The 14183-nt window shown below is 41.8% G+C and overlaps 1 long non-coding RNA gene across 2 annotated transcripts; it reads right to left on the bottom strand.

Moving 5' to 3' along the window:
* Nucleotides 1-7452: 7452 nt before the first annotated feature.
* On the bottom strand, nucleotides 7453-13922 carry LOC147818429 (uncharacterized). Of its 2 annotated transcripts, none has more exons than XR_015437974.1 (3): nucleotides 13786-13922; nucleotides 12977-13176; nucleotides 7453-7660 (listed from the first exon to the last, which is right to left on the bottom strand). It is a non-coding gene; the product is annotated as an uncharacterized LOC147818429 (long non-coding RNA). The 2 variants fall into 2 exon arrangements; XR_015437973.1 differs by lacking the exon at nucleotides 7453-7660 and adding an exon at nucleotides 8633-11877.
* Between the last annotated feature and the right edge of the window lie 261 nt (nucleotides 13923-14183).

Genomic DNA, 14183 nt, shown 5'->3' with positions numbered 1-14183 from the left:
CTCGTGTGAATATTTTAATCATCGTTTTCTATAGTTTTGAATAATAACAAAGTCAGCATCTTTGTATTTTTGACAGCTAGTCACGCAAACAAGAAATTATCAGAATAATGACACATTTTCACTGTTGTCTGACATTTAAAACACTGAACAATCAATCAACAAATAATTGTAGCCTTGTTATCTCAACTATGATGGAAGAAGACGACTGTGTCAGTGTCAGCAAATACAAACATCAGCTCAGGCCTTAAAACTGGGCATTCACACAGAGGATGGAGGACCTGATACACATGATGTTCTTCTATTATATCATACATACACAATTCAAATTTAGGATTAATCAAACACAGCACACACAAAGAAAACTGAGGCTGAAGGGAAAGTCATGAGTTCTACAGGTTCAGTTTTATTTTGGTTAAGACCAAGTGAAACTCTGATGCTGGTGGAACAGGAAGAGTCATTACTAGTAACCAGTCCAAACCAGCAGTCCAAACAGTTCATCTACTAGTTAACAGTCCATCTTTTAGTAACCAGTCCATCTGCAAGTTACCAATCCGTCTGCCAGTAACTGGTTAATCTACTAGCTACCAGTCCACCTTCTAGTAACCAGTCCATCTTCTAGTAACCAGTCCATCTGCTAGTTACCGGTTCATCAACTAGTAAACAGTCCATCTACTAGTTACCGGTCCATCTACTAGTAAACATTCCATCTACTAGTAACTGGTCCAACTTCTAGTTACTGGTCCATCTACTAGTAAAAAGTACATCTTCTAGTAACCAGTCCATCTGCAAGTTACCAATCCGTCTGCCAGTACCTGGTTAATCTACTTGTTACCAGTCCACCTACTAGTAACCAGTCCATCTTCTGGTAACCAGTCCATCTACTAATAAACAGTTTATCTACTAGTTAGCTGTCCATCTACTACATACAAGTCCATCGACTAGGTGCCAGTCCATCTGCTAGTTAGCGGTGGTGGTAGATGAAAAGCTGGGATCACTGGTCGTTAGGATACGTTGTCTTGGGACCATGGATGCATATTCTGTATTCAGGTTTGTTCCAGTTAAGATATTGTGAGCAGGTGAAGATAAGGAGGACCTGAGCGTCTGGACCAAGCTTCATCGTGTCTTATTCTATAGTTGTCAAGAGATTTCACTGTGAATGTAACGTGTCAACCAGCTGGTGGCGCTACAGGAAGTCTCAAGCAATCACAAAAGTCTCAAGCTTCATCCTCTGGTTATAATGATCATCTGAATAAGGTTTTATGACCAACTGTTTGATGGTTGTTGAGATATTCCAGTCTGGAGCAAAGCAGTGGACCAACAGTGGCATCTCTGCAGCGACAGCAACACAACACTGATTCATTTTACTCTGATAAATGACTTGTTGTGTTGGATTGAGGACTTGTTGGCAGTTAACCAGCTTCTTTTGTCAAACCCAATTAGTTAAATATGTTTAGGCTGAACATTATGACAGTGTGACTCATTTTATATGAGATGGATTACATGAAGAAAAGTTTCCCTGCTGGTTTCCACAGTACCTAGCTTATGTAATTGTGGTCTGGAAAACAGATACAGACTTCCTGCTAAGTTCTGCTTCCCAATGTGTTGAAATTTATAGAGGTAAGCAAAACTGATACTCCTGCTTCTACAGAATATGTACTCAGCTGTTTTCTGCTATATTTCTTAATTTGTTCTGCCTCACACATTTTACTCTTTCACTGTTTTAATATTGTGCGTCATAGTGACTCAACAACATTTATACAACCATGCTTTTATTTAGTTGGACTGGAGGACTGTTGGCTGCGTCGATGTTTTCTATGACAGGTCCTCTGAAGCTTTGTTAGCCTCATTTATTGAAGTTCTGTCAGATAAACTTGTAATTGTAAGAACCTGTGAACTTTGGTCTGCTGCTGAAAGACGGCTGACTGGAAAACAAGTGTATTTCTGTGATATGAGCTCCTGAGTCAGGAGCCATAAAGACAACGTGGGAGCACTTTGCCACCTCTGAAGTTGCACTTTCACAAACGATTAGGAATCAGTGTGAAGTGTAGAAGTTCTTCAGCACAACAGATTTGAGGCATAAATAAAGACCAGTTAGAGTACTGAGCCCTGGTGCTGCTAAATACACAGAGGAATGCTGCAAAAGATTTGATCTGTGATTAAGGGGGAATTTAAAAAAAAAAACAAAAAAACATCAGTTTACTGTTGGAGTGAGTGTGGGTGGACTTTAAACTGCTCCCTCACTAATGCCACAGGCAAACAGGAACCTGGGAACAAGACAACCTTCATATCCTCTGTGTGATGAAGAGAAATGTCGTGCAGTGAGTTTGAATATGTTCAATCTGTGGGTGAAAAACAAAATACAAAGTCTTGTTACTATAACTGAGCCTCTTCTTTATTCACTCCTCAACCTTCAACCACTCTGCTTAAAGCTGCACTCAATATTTCATCTCAACAACAGGTCCAATGACTGTGTGTTAACTTACAGGTGTTGCTCACACCGATGATCTCATTCTACAGCCGTCCTCAGCTCTACTGAGCGGTTTAGCATCTTTCAGTTTGTTTTGCTTCCACAGACCTTTCACAGCGAACAGCAGACAGACTCAGTCAGAGAGCAGCTGGTGAACATGGTGGAGCATTCAACAGCTAAAGAGCCACAGGAGCTGGTGGAGACCAAACACAGAGCTAAAAGAGAGGCAACCCTGCACACAGACACCACTCCACGTGAATCATCATGTAGCTGCTGGAGGTGGAGATAAGGGACTGTTAGCTTCATCATAACTTCTTATAAGATGGTTGCTGTATATGTCAGTGTTGTATTTACAGCAAAATAAAGTTCACTCAACTCATTAAATTCATTTTTAAAGAAACAAACAGAGCAGGAGCAGACTTAGGATTAAAACTCTTCTTTTTGTTGTTTGAAGAAAACAGTTATGATGTGAATTTGCTGTGTCTTTAACACATGTGAAGGTTGTTTCTGCTCATTATAATGAAAACACTGTGGAGCAACTGAAGGTTATACACACACACACACACACACACACACACACACACACTGAGAGTTTAGAGAGTCCTTAAATGAAGAAGTGACTCTTTAAACTGACAAATGTAAATCTGTCTTTCTTTTCTCAAATTCAGTAAACATTTCAGTTCAATTTTACATTTCAAAAAAGGCCTTTCATAAACAATGTTGAAATTACTATTCAACCTAAGTTCAGTGAACTAATTTTTCAGCAAAAAACTTATTAGTTATTAATTAGGAGTATTTTAAGGCAGAAGATGGAGCAAGAATACAAGAACCATCCAGGAAGAATCTCTCCACCGGTCTGAGGATGACACGTCCAGGAGGATCGAGTCTGTCATCAAAAATAAAGACAGACAAAATATTTAAAAAATGAAAGAATGGAATCTCACTAATGAAGGTGTATTGACTGTTGCTGCAGTGAGTTCCTACATAAGGACTTTCCATTCTAGTTTAATTAGCCAACATTTCTGTTTTTAATTGACTGTAATTGACTTTGTGTGTGTGTGTGTGCATGCACACGCACACAAAATCACTGTGACTGTGTGAACTAAGCTCAGCAGTGGAACTCGTTAAGCCATCGTCACAACAGTTTCCAGTCATTCCTTCTTCCCCATCCAGAGTTCCTCATTCCATCACAGAGTTAATCCAAGCACTGATTCATCAGCTTCAGTGTAAAGGAAATTTCTTATTCCTGTTCAGTGACTACAGTAATGGTGACTGCGCTTAAAGTTTTACGCTGACCTTTCACTTCTCATGGCTTGAACAAGTGAACTAGAGGCAGAAATTTATAGCTTAGCTGGAAGTATAATCACTGAGCTCACTGCACTAAGGAGAAGTGCAACTGGTGCTTTTATTTCTCATTAATGTCACTCAGCACCCCATCTTGACAGAAAAAAACAGAAATGTAGAACTTTTTGCAAATTTCTTAAAAAAGAAAAACTGAAATATCACATGGTCATAAGTATTCAGACCATTTTCTGTGACACTCATATTTAACTCACATGCTGTCCATTTCTTCTGATCCTCCTTGAGATGGTTCTACTCCTTCATTGGAGTCCAGCTGTGTTTAATTAAACTGATTGGATTTGATTAGGAAAGGCACACACCTGTCTATATAAGACCTTACAGCTCACAGTGCGTGTCAGAGCAAATGAGAATCATGAGGTCGAAGGAACTGCCCAAGGAGCTCAGAGACAGAATTGTGGCAAGGCACAGATCTGGCCAAGGTTACAAAAGAATTTCTGCAGCACTCAAGGTTGCTAAGAGCACAGTGGCCTCCATAATCCTTAAATGGAAGAAGTTTGGGACGACCAGAACTCTTCCTAGACCTGGCTGTCCAGCCAAACTGAGCAATCATGGGAGAGAGCCTTGGTGAGAAAGGGAAAGAAGAACCCAAAGATCACTGTGGCTGAGCTCCAGAGATGCAGTAGGGAGATTTGAGAAAGTTCCACAAAGTCAACGACTGAAGCGTCTCCTCAGTGCAAGACATATGAAAGCCTGCATAGAGTTTGCCAAAAAAACACATGAAAAACTCCCAGACTATGAGAAATAAGATTCTCTGGTCTGATGAGACGTATGTGTGGCGAAAACCAAGCACTGCTCATCACCTGCCCAATACAATCCCAACAGTGAAACATGCTGGTGGCAGCATCATGCTATGGGGGTGTTTTTCAGCTGCAGGGACAGGACGACTGGTTGCAATTGAAGGAAAGATGATATATCCTAGTACAGAGATATCCTGGAAGAAAACCTCTTCCAGAGTGCTCAGGACCTCAGACTGGGCCGAAGGTTCACCTTCCAACAAAACAATGACCCTAAGCACACAGCTAAAATAACAAAGGAGTGGCTTCGGAACAACTCTGTGACCATTCTTGACTGGCCCAGCCAGAGCCCTGACCTAAACCCAACTGAGCATCTCTGGAGAGACCTGAAAATGGCTGTCCACCAACGTTCACCATCCAACCTGACAGAACTGGAGAGGATCTGCAAGGAAGAATGGCAGAGGATCCCCAAATCCAGGTGTGAAAAACTTGTTGCATCATTCCCAAGAAGACTCATGGCTGTACTAGCTCAAAAGGGTGCTTCTACTCAATACTGAGCAAAAGGTCTGAATACTTATGACCATGTGATATTTGTTTTTCTTTTTTAATAAATTTGCAAACATTTCTACATTTCTGTTTTTTTCTGTCAAGATGGGGTGCTGAGTGACATTAATGAGAAATAAAATGAACTTTTTGAAACAAAGAGTGAAAAATTTAAAGGGGTCTGAATACTTTCCGTACCCACTGTGTGTGTGTGTGTGTGTGTGTGTGTGTGTGTGTGTGTGTGTATATTTGGAGAGAGTTAGAGAGACAGAGAAGGCTTAAAAACCTTCCTAAAGCTACCTTCACTTGAGTAATGTTCTTTATTGATACAAGTTAGAGATATTCCAGTTTGTCATTTGTGTGTGTTCTGTAGTAGATGCAGTGGTCAGACCTGACACACACGATGTTCTTCTATTATTAATATATTAATATTATACATACATAATTCAAATTTAGGATTAATCAAACACAGCACACACAAAGTGAACTGAGGCTGAAGGGAAAGTCATGAGTTCTACAGCTTAAGTTTTATTTTGGTTAAGACCAAGTGAAAAATCTGATGCTGGTGGAACAGAGTTATTGGTAGTGGTCAGATTGAGTGTAGCAGTGACGGAACCTCCTGTACAAAGTCTGCATGGTGCTCGTTAGTCTTTTTAATTTGTTTATTAATTACGTTCTCATGTCAAATGCCGTTACAGAGAGTTGGAAACTTTCCTCTGAGACCCTGCTCCATGTTGACATGATTGCATCACATGCAGATTTCTCAGCTGCACATTCATGCTGCCAGTCTCCTGTTCTACCACAAGCCAAAGGTGTTCTACTGGATTCAGGTCTGGATGGTTATTAACTACACGTTTAGTCACTGCATGGTTATCTACTGTGTGCTTCTCTACTGCATGTTTTCTATGTTGTTGATTCATTGAATGTGTGATGAGTGGACATGACCTGAAAGATACTGAAGTTCATATTCCACTTCCGTGACAGAGTGGGAGACTGACTGTAAGTGTAGGCTCCTCCCACTCATATCAGCCTGACTGCATCTGAGAGTTAATGTCTACCAGCCTTGTCTGCAACCAACTTTTGCAACAGGAGGTGTTAGAGTGTGCTTGCGCGTGTGTGTGTGTGTGTGTGTGTGTGTGTGTGTGTTTGTGTCTTAATTCACTGTTACAGGGAGAGGGGAGGAGGACTGAGAGAGATTACACACCGTATTTTCCACTCCCTCCCGTCTGTGTGCTGTAACAGTAATTATTTAAGTGGAAAGTGGTTGGGAAACTGCTGCTGCTGCTGCTCACAACTGCAGAGTTGTCTTTTGGTTTTTTTACTTTACATGAAACAGCTCTTTAAATGAGGTTATGTGGTCAGAAGAAATTTAAGCTGTACTAGATGAGACAGTTTTGTTTTAATGACTTTTCAACACAAGTTTCCACATTTTCTTAAATTATATCCTAAAGTGTGTTTTATTGTAGTTAAGTAAAGAGACATAACCTCTTTGTTGCTCTTGATGCCGTTGCTGTAACACAGCCATGGTTTAGTCAAGGCTGCTTTTGCCCTCAGTGTGTTCTGCACACACAGCTGTTATCGCTACTGTCAGGCTGCTGACTGTGACACTAGATTTAGCAACATACACCCTGGAACCAAGCAACAGATCAAGACTGTTTTCAGATGAACGATGTTGTGCTGACGTCCAGGTCATTTCACAACACATGGATAAGCTGTGAAGCCAGCTGCAGTTTGCCTGCTGATCGCTGTTCATACAGAGTGAAGCAGCCTCCCCACCTGCAGCCTGTCAGTCTGCAACAGTGTGGTTATATGCAAATCAGAATATGACATGTCATGTCACCATGGCAACACCTGGAGCATCCAAGTAGACGAGACTGAAGCTACAGCCGGGCTGCCTCCTTTCTCTGGTTTATCGTGCAGGTGCACTGGCATACCTGAGCCGGGTGAGCCATTCCGGCACAACACCATCGGCTTTCAAACTGATCAATCACTTCGATAAATCAATTTATTCCCAACCAGTGTTGGGAAACTTGCTTGGGAACTGTGATGAAGTTCTGTCTACACATTTATGCCTCTGCGCCGGCGTCAGAGCCGGAGGCGTATTGTATATCTCAGTAACACCTGAAAGGAATTTCCCAGGAGTTTGGTGAAAGCGTTCACCTGGACTCAAGGACAAACTGATTAGATTTTGCTGGTCAAAGGTCAAAGGTCAGTGTGATACACTGTGAGAAACACTATTTAGCCATTACTTCACACAGCAATTGTAACAAAATTTCACACAAGTGGTTCATATTTTAATGACTCTGGATAAACAGGGATGTAACCTTAAACTAGTCTGAGTGGCGGAGGCAGACAACCACGAGGTGGTTATTCTTTTTTTGTTATTACATCTAATCACTGAAAACTTTACTAATTAATCAGCAAAAAAAAGTAATTTGATACATCACCTCTGTTACTCAGCTCAGGTTCATGAACTAGTCCTCCTTTGTCCCAAACTGGATGACCTGTCCCCAGTTGACTGGTCTTCAGTCTGAAATTTGTCCTCAAAGGTAGCCTATGACAGAAACACACACACATACACATACTGTACTTGTACTTCTATTTTTGTGAAGACACTCATTAACATAATTCATTCCCTAGCCCCTTACTCTCACCTCAAACATCATAACTGAATGTCTTACCCGAACCCTAACCTAAACCTGATTCTAACCTGAACCCTGGAACCAGGTCTGGACCCTCAAACAGCTTAGAAGCTGTGAGGATCAGAGTCATTAAGCTGTACCCAGGACAGGACTCTTAGAGACTGAGCTTTGTCTCTGTCAGCTCAGACACACAGAGTTTAGTACAAGACATAGTTCTGGTTTTTGTGGGAGGAGACGTCCCATCTTGTCCCCAGTCAGCTCCTCACAGCTGGACCACAGCAGCCCGGGTCAGCACTGCTCCCCTGCTGTGTGGCAGACTGTACCAGACTCACAGACCAGACCACATCGGAATCTCTTGAGTCTCGTGGAACAATCAGATCATGAAAGTTGAGTGAGGAAGATCTTTTCCATCCTCCTCTGCCTCTCATTCATAAATTCTTACATCATCAGATCTGCCCACGTCGTTCACCCTCCCGTCTTACGCATCATCAGATAAACAGTCACTGAGGATGATGCTGTAGTTTGTAGAGTCTTAGAGAGTCAACAGGTCAGAGAGAAACATTAGCTTAGCTGAATCACATAGTTTGACTGTAACTGCCCCTGCTACACACCCATCCTCCACCCTCCCCTCTACAGCATTACTACATGTGAAGGGTTCACACTGCCTGCTCCATCATTATCACTGGTGTTGGATGTATGTGTGGAGTCATGGACGCACAGATGTGACCAGGGTCCCTGGGCTGCAGACAGACTCTCAGATTTATAACTGAGATCTGAACCTGGTCCAGTTTACTGGAGGAGACGTGATGGAATTCAGATTGTGGTTTTTCATGGAATTGAAAATGGTGTTCAAAACAAAATAACACAAGAATCTAGAAACAGTGTTCAGGATTTTATTTGATTATTTATTTGTTTAGGTGACAAATGTGTACAAAGAAAATGGAAGTGAAAGTTGAGAAGAAAAAAGAGAAGCTCTATCAGAGGGAGCAGTGACGTGAGGCGACGGTTTGAACCCTGATGTGCTCTGTAGAGATAAAGAACTGAGCTCACACACACACCACAACTACACTTCACACATTCATATAACCCCAGTGTAACAGTGTCTGTGTGTGTCTGTGTGTGTGTGTGTCCAGGTATTCCTCATGTTATGGGGACCTAAATCTGTTTACACAGTCACATTATGGGGACTTTTTAATTTTAAGATGAAAATATGTTTCAAGGTCAGAGTAAGGTTATGTTAGGTTAGCTTTAGGTTAGGTTGAGTAAGTCTCCAGGAAATGAATGTAAGTCAATGAAATGTCCTCTGAAGTCATGGAAACACAACTGTGTGTGTGTGTGTGTGTGTGTGTGTGTATGTGTGTGTGTGTGTGTGTGTGTATCTTTTAGATTTGGCAGACCCTGGAGTGCATGAGATCTGTGCCTGCATTGTGGTAGATAAGCTGCATTAGTCTCACTTGGGTGCATACACACACACACACACGCACACACACACACACACACACGTGGTGTATGCAGCAACATACGTGTTACAATAACAGTGTGAGTGAATGAAACCTCACTCTCCCTTTCTCTCTCTCTCTTTCTCTACCTTGACTCCTATCTCTCTCTCTCTCTCTCTCTCTCTCTCTCTCTCTCTCTCTCTGCAGGTTGACCCCTTGCAGAGCAGAGCAGCCTGAGAATTATGAGCAGCTTAGCCACTTCATTTCTTGACCCAGAATGCCCCTGGGCCTATGGGGGAAACTTTCAGTAGGTGGACCAGTAAAAAGCAGGGGGCACAAACAGTGAAGTGACTTCATCCCACAGTAAAGTGCCGGATGATATATGGAGGCTAGTGAGAGTTAGAGTAGGACACAGTATGGGAGGTAGAGGCTAATGGAGCTCTATCCTCACATGTCCTCTGTCCTGTCGTACTGTAGCTGAGAGTCCTCTCAGGAGATCAGCCATCATCCTGTTAACAACTCTTAACCGTGTTGATTATGTACAGCAGTGCTGACCCAGGAGCTGCTGTGTGCCAGGTGTTAGAGACTTGTTTCAGTGGTACAACATGTACTTACACCTCTAAACAGAATCTATGCAGAGTGACAGAAACAGACAAAATGTGACACCTACAACACTGTGACTAACACATGTTGATGCTCTGCAGCCCACTAATCCTATTACATCTATACTCATCATTTACATCTAATGCCAACATTCAGTGCAGTGAGGTCTGGGTGCTGAATGCTGTGAGTACTTAGCTACTTAGAAGCTGGATTTCATGTAGGAGAGCAGTATATAAATAATGATAATAATGTTTGTAATGCTGATGTATATAATTCATCTCTGAGGGACAGAAATAAGTTCAGAGGAGGTGTAGTCTCATACATTCATGATAACATTGACGGCAGTGTTTGTGGGCTGCTGCTCTGTAAACCTCCACATACCAACATGTCACCTTGAATTGAAGCCAGACATTTTGAAATGAAAGGTTGGATGAAATGTCGGTATGTTGGTCTGATGAAGACAAAGAAATATTTCCGTTAAGGTCGGATGGTTATGTAGTCATTTCCCTGTGAAGAAAAACACTGCTTCTTCATGTAGTCTGGCTCAGGTTCCCACAGGTCTTCATCATGTGTTGATCAAATTAACGTCTCTGAGTTCTGCTCTTATATAATCTCCATCATAATCTGTTGGGTTCACAGGGAACATGAAGCTGCCTGAGGCTGCAGAAGATAATCTGTCAGAGGCTGTATACAAAGTTTAATGAAAATACTTCTATTAGTGACGTAAGGAGGGTTCAGTGGTCTGACCTGAGCCTTGGACCTGACCCTGATTCAGCCTGAGCTGCTTTAATACAGGAAATGTTCACAGTATTTTTTCCCCTCACCAAAGAGCTTTTGTTTTCTGAACCACAGACACAAATGAATTTGAATTTGTCATAGACATTGAGTCTGAGTTGATGTCTGTTAACTTGGCTCCCTGATTATATGTTTCCAGATTCAGACAACAAAACTGCAGCTAGGTTTGTCTCCTCCTGTGTGTTACACACTAACAGAACAGTCTTACATGCTGTGCGGAAGGAATCTAAAATAAATGTCACCTCATATTTCAGTTTAATTTTTTCAGATTTTCAGTTTCAAAACCACCTGCTTATTAAGTGTCAGCACAAACCCAGTTCATATCTCACAGACTATCAGGTCAACATCAGGTCAACATCAGGTCAACATCAGGTCAACATCAGGTTAACGTCAGGATGTCAGAAACATGCTAAATTTTGGTTGGAAGTGAAAATCAGGTTGACGTCATTGTGACACTCAGCAGACGTTGGGTTTTGCTCATGACTAGAATATCAGTATTTTATACGTTAGTTATGAGACGTTTGGAAGACGTTGGATTTTTGTTACTTACCACAATTTAAAACCAACAAAACATCAATGTCAGCTGTCATCAGTTATTCTATGTGAAACTGATATTGGCATTAGATGTTGAAATTGAATTTTGGTTACCTGACGCCACAACCCACATTCAACCAAACATCAACGACAAACGACGCACCCATCATGCCCTGAGCGCCTGCAATTTAGTAACAACTGGTACAAGCATATTCAGAGTCAGAGAGTTAGTCAGCTTCACCACCAACTACAGCTCTAAAATAAGACGGAACATACAGCTGCTTTTTGTTTCTTGGTTTTTTACAATGATTATATTCATGTTGGCGTCTTTCGTTGTTGCTGTAATGAGTCCACCTCGAGAGATGCAGCTGAGGTTGCTTCTTGTGAGGACGCCTCCTTGGTACTCTGAACATGCCCAGCTGGGAGGAGATCCCCACAGCAGACTTGAGGGACTTTGTATCCCACCTGGGCTGAGGAGGCTTTTTATCCAGCAGGAGGAGCTGGAGGACCCTAACCCTAACCCACCATGGTCCAGACCTGGAGAAGCAGCTCTGTCTGTGGCGTCTCATTTGTCCAGGACTTTAAGTCTAAGTATCCACAGGTAAGTTTTAAAGCTGAATCATGAGAATCATTTTCAGTTTCACAGATACAGTGTAGTCCAGTTTGTAGTCCAGTCCATTGTCACGCCTGCAGTCTTTAGTCCACTGGTATGAAACGACTGGTCTCGGTCTCTTCTGAGGGAACCTGGTGAGGTTCAGCTGCAGTGAAACATAGCAGTCTTTGAACACATCACAGTTGCACTCAGTCTACCCACTGACTGTCATTAAAAATGGTTTATAAGGTCTCAGCCTTCACAGCATAAATGTGTCTGGTTTGTTCTGACGTGCGAGACGTTCATATTTTGACCTCATGACGTGAAGGTGGCCGATGTGACCAGTTCGTTTCATAAACAGGTTTTTCGTCTGTACTGTTAGAATTCTGGTTCCAGTGGAATCATTTAAGTTGATCAAGTCCACAAAACACATCGTGTGGGAACCTTGATTATCCATCATGAGTGAATGTGTGATAAGTAGATTTGAGATGTCATTCACAAAGATAAAACTTTTTCTTTTTCCCTTTGTGACTCAATTTCTGAGTGACTTGTTGTCATAGTTAACTGTAAAATAATTTGATATACCTGTGAAAGTTGTGACAAAGACATGGGAAGTTGATAAATACCAAAGATAAAACTCAGAAGAAGAAGATACAAGACATAACCTGTCAGATTCCTCTTTTCAGGGAAGCAGTGAAGTCGGAGGGGATTTCCACTGAAAAGAAGTATGTTGGCAAAACGCCAGAGCAACACGAAAAGTCTGAGTGTAAACAGAAGATGATACTGTACTAAACTGTAACTGTGCTGAACTCTAAACCATAACTGTATTAAACTGAACTAAACTTTAACTCTACTAATCTGACCTGAACTGTAACTGTACTAAACTGTACTGATTTTGGAGCCGTTCTAAGTTCTCAGGAGAAGGAGACTGGATGATGCTTAGTTATGGTCTGTTTTATTATATCTGAATACATGGGCTGGTATGACACAATATATATAATACATACAGCATACAGCGTGTGTGTGTGTGTGTGTGTGTGTGTGTGTGTGTGTGTGTGTGTGTGTGTGTGTGTGTGAACAGCAGTGAAATCAAATCCAAACATTTGTTTGTTTAACTTTGCTAATGAGCAATGTTGGCAGTAATGACTCAGCTCACAGTATAAGACATTTACATTACTGGCACATTAAACCTCTGTCAGCTCTGCACTAACCCATACCCACAGTAGCTGTAAACGGTGCTGCCATAAACCAGTCATTAGTCTTACCACATCACAGCCTGGCGTGTCCATTCATGGCACAGTGAGACACTGCGTCTGAGGTTGAAAGAGAAAGCTGACCGGCCTGAGGCTCCACCCTCCTGCAGCCACCTCAGCAGCTCAATTGTCAGTCCGCAGCTCCTAATGGAGCTGATGAATACTGATCAGTGATCAGCGTGGGTCTCTGATCCTGAAGTCAGCTGCATTTTCTGTCAATAACCACAACAGTCTGTGTCATTTATCTTTTCTGATGATTTTTAGATTGTTGTTGCTCCTTTTTGACGTAAAGGGATCAGACAGATCATCTGCAGTTACTCGTAAAGCATCAAGGAGACAATAACTGTCAAGTTCCTCTGTGAAACACAGACAGTACAGTTCTCACAGCAGCTGATGATACTCAAGTTACTGAGCAATATGTCAATTACATAAACAAGTCACTGTTAGAACAGTAAAACTATAAGTTAATTGACATGATTCATCATTGTGGGCAGTTTACTGCATCATTATGGTGTCACTGGTCTGATGTAATGAATGTACAGTCAGGATAACACATGGACACAGCAACGACTTTACTATTACTGTTATTACTTTCATATGTTTATTAGTTGTTGTTTTTTTCCACCTCGTTTCATGTCGTACTCTCCCTCCCTACATCCTGGTCATTGCTGTGTTTACATTACACACTGTGCTGCATGCACATGCTAACATGTTAGCTCTGTAGCACTTCACAACATATATGCTTTACTTCACTGTTCTCTGTGGTCTCAAATGTACCTGTGAAGACAGAACAGTTACAGTTTAGATGCAAAAATACTGACCTCACATTATGTGACAGAGGTAGCAGTACGTAGGTGAGGAGAACGTAACAGTAAACTGTCGTCTTGATCAGTGATGTTGATCATTTCTCTCTGATCTCAGATCAGTTTCCTGCTCTAACACATGGCGCAGGTTCTGGTTGAGCATTGGAAATTTAGAAATGCAGCTAAACTGGGTTCTACTGGTTCTCTGGCCGCAGTGCCTCCTCAGGCCAGTGAGAACTGACCAATCACAGCAGACTGGGCTTTTAGGGAGGGGGGGCCTTAAAGAGACAGGAGCTGTATCAAAGTGAGTATAGAGGCTTCTGAAACAATGTACTGTATGAGCAAAATACTGTGTTTTTGAACATGTAAACCTATTCCAGTAGAACCTCCAAATAAGAGAAAAAAGATTGTCTATT

Source organism: Seriola lalandi, unplaced genomic scaffold, assembly GCF_002814215.2.
Source record: "Seriola lalandi dorsalis isolate HSWRI2012SDOR001 ecotype SW California unplaced genomic scaffold, Sedor1 jcf7180002054583, whole genome shotgun sequence".
Classification (NCBI taxonomy): Eukaryota; Metazoa; Chordata; class Actinopteri; order Carangiformes; family Carangidae; genus Seriola; species Seriola lalandi.
This window is presented reverse-complemented; position numbering and strand designations above follow the sequence as displayed.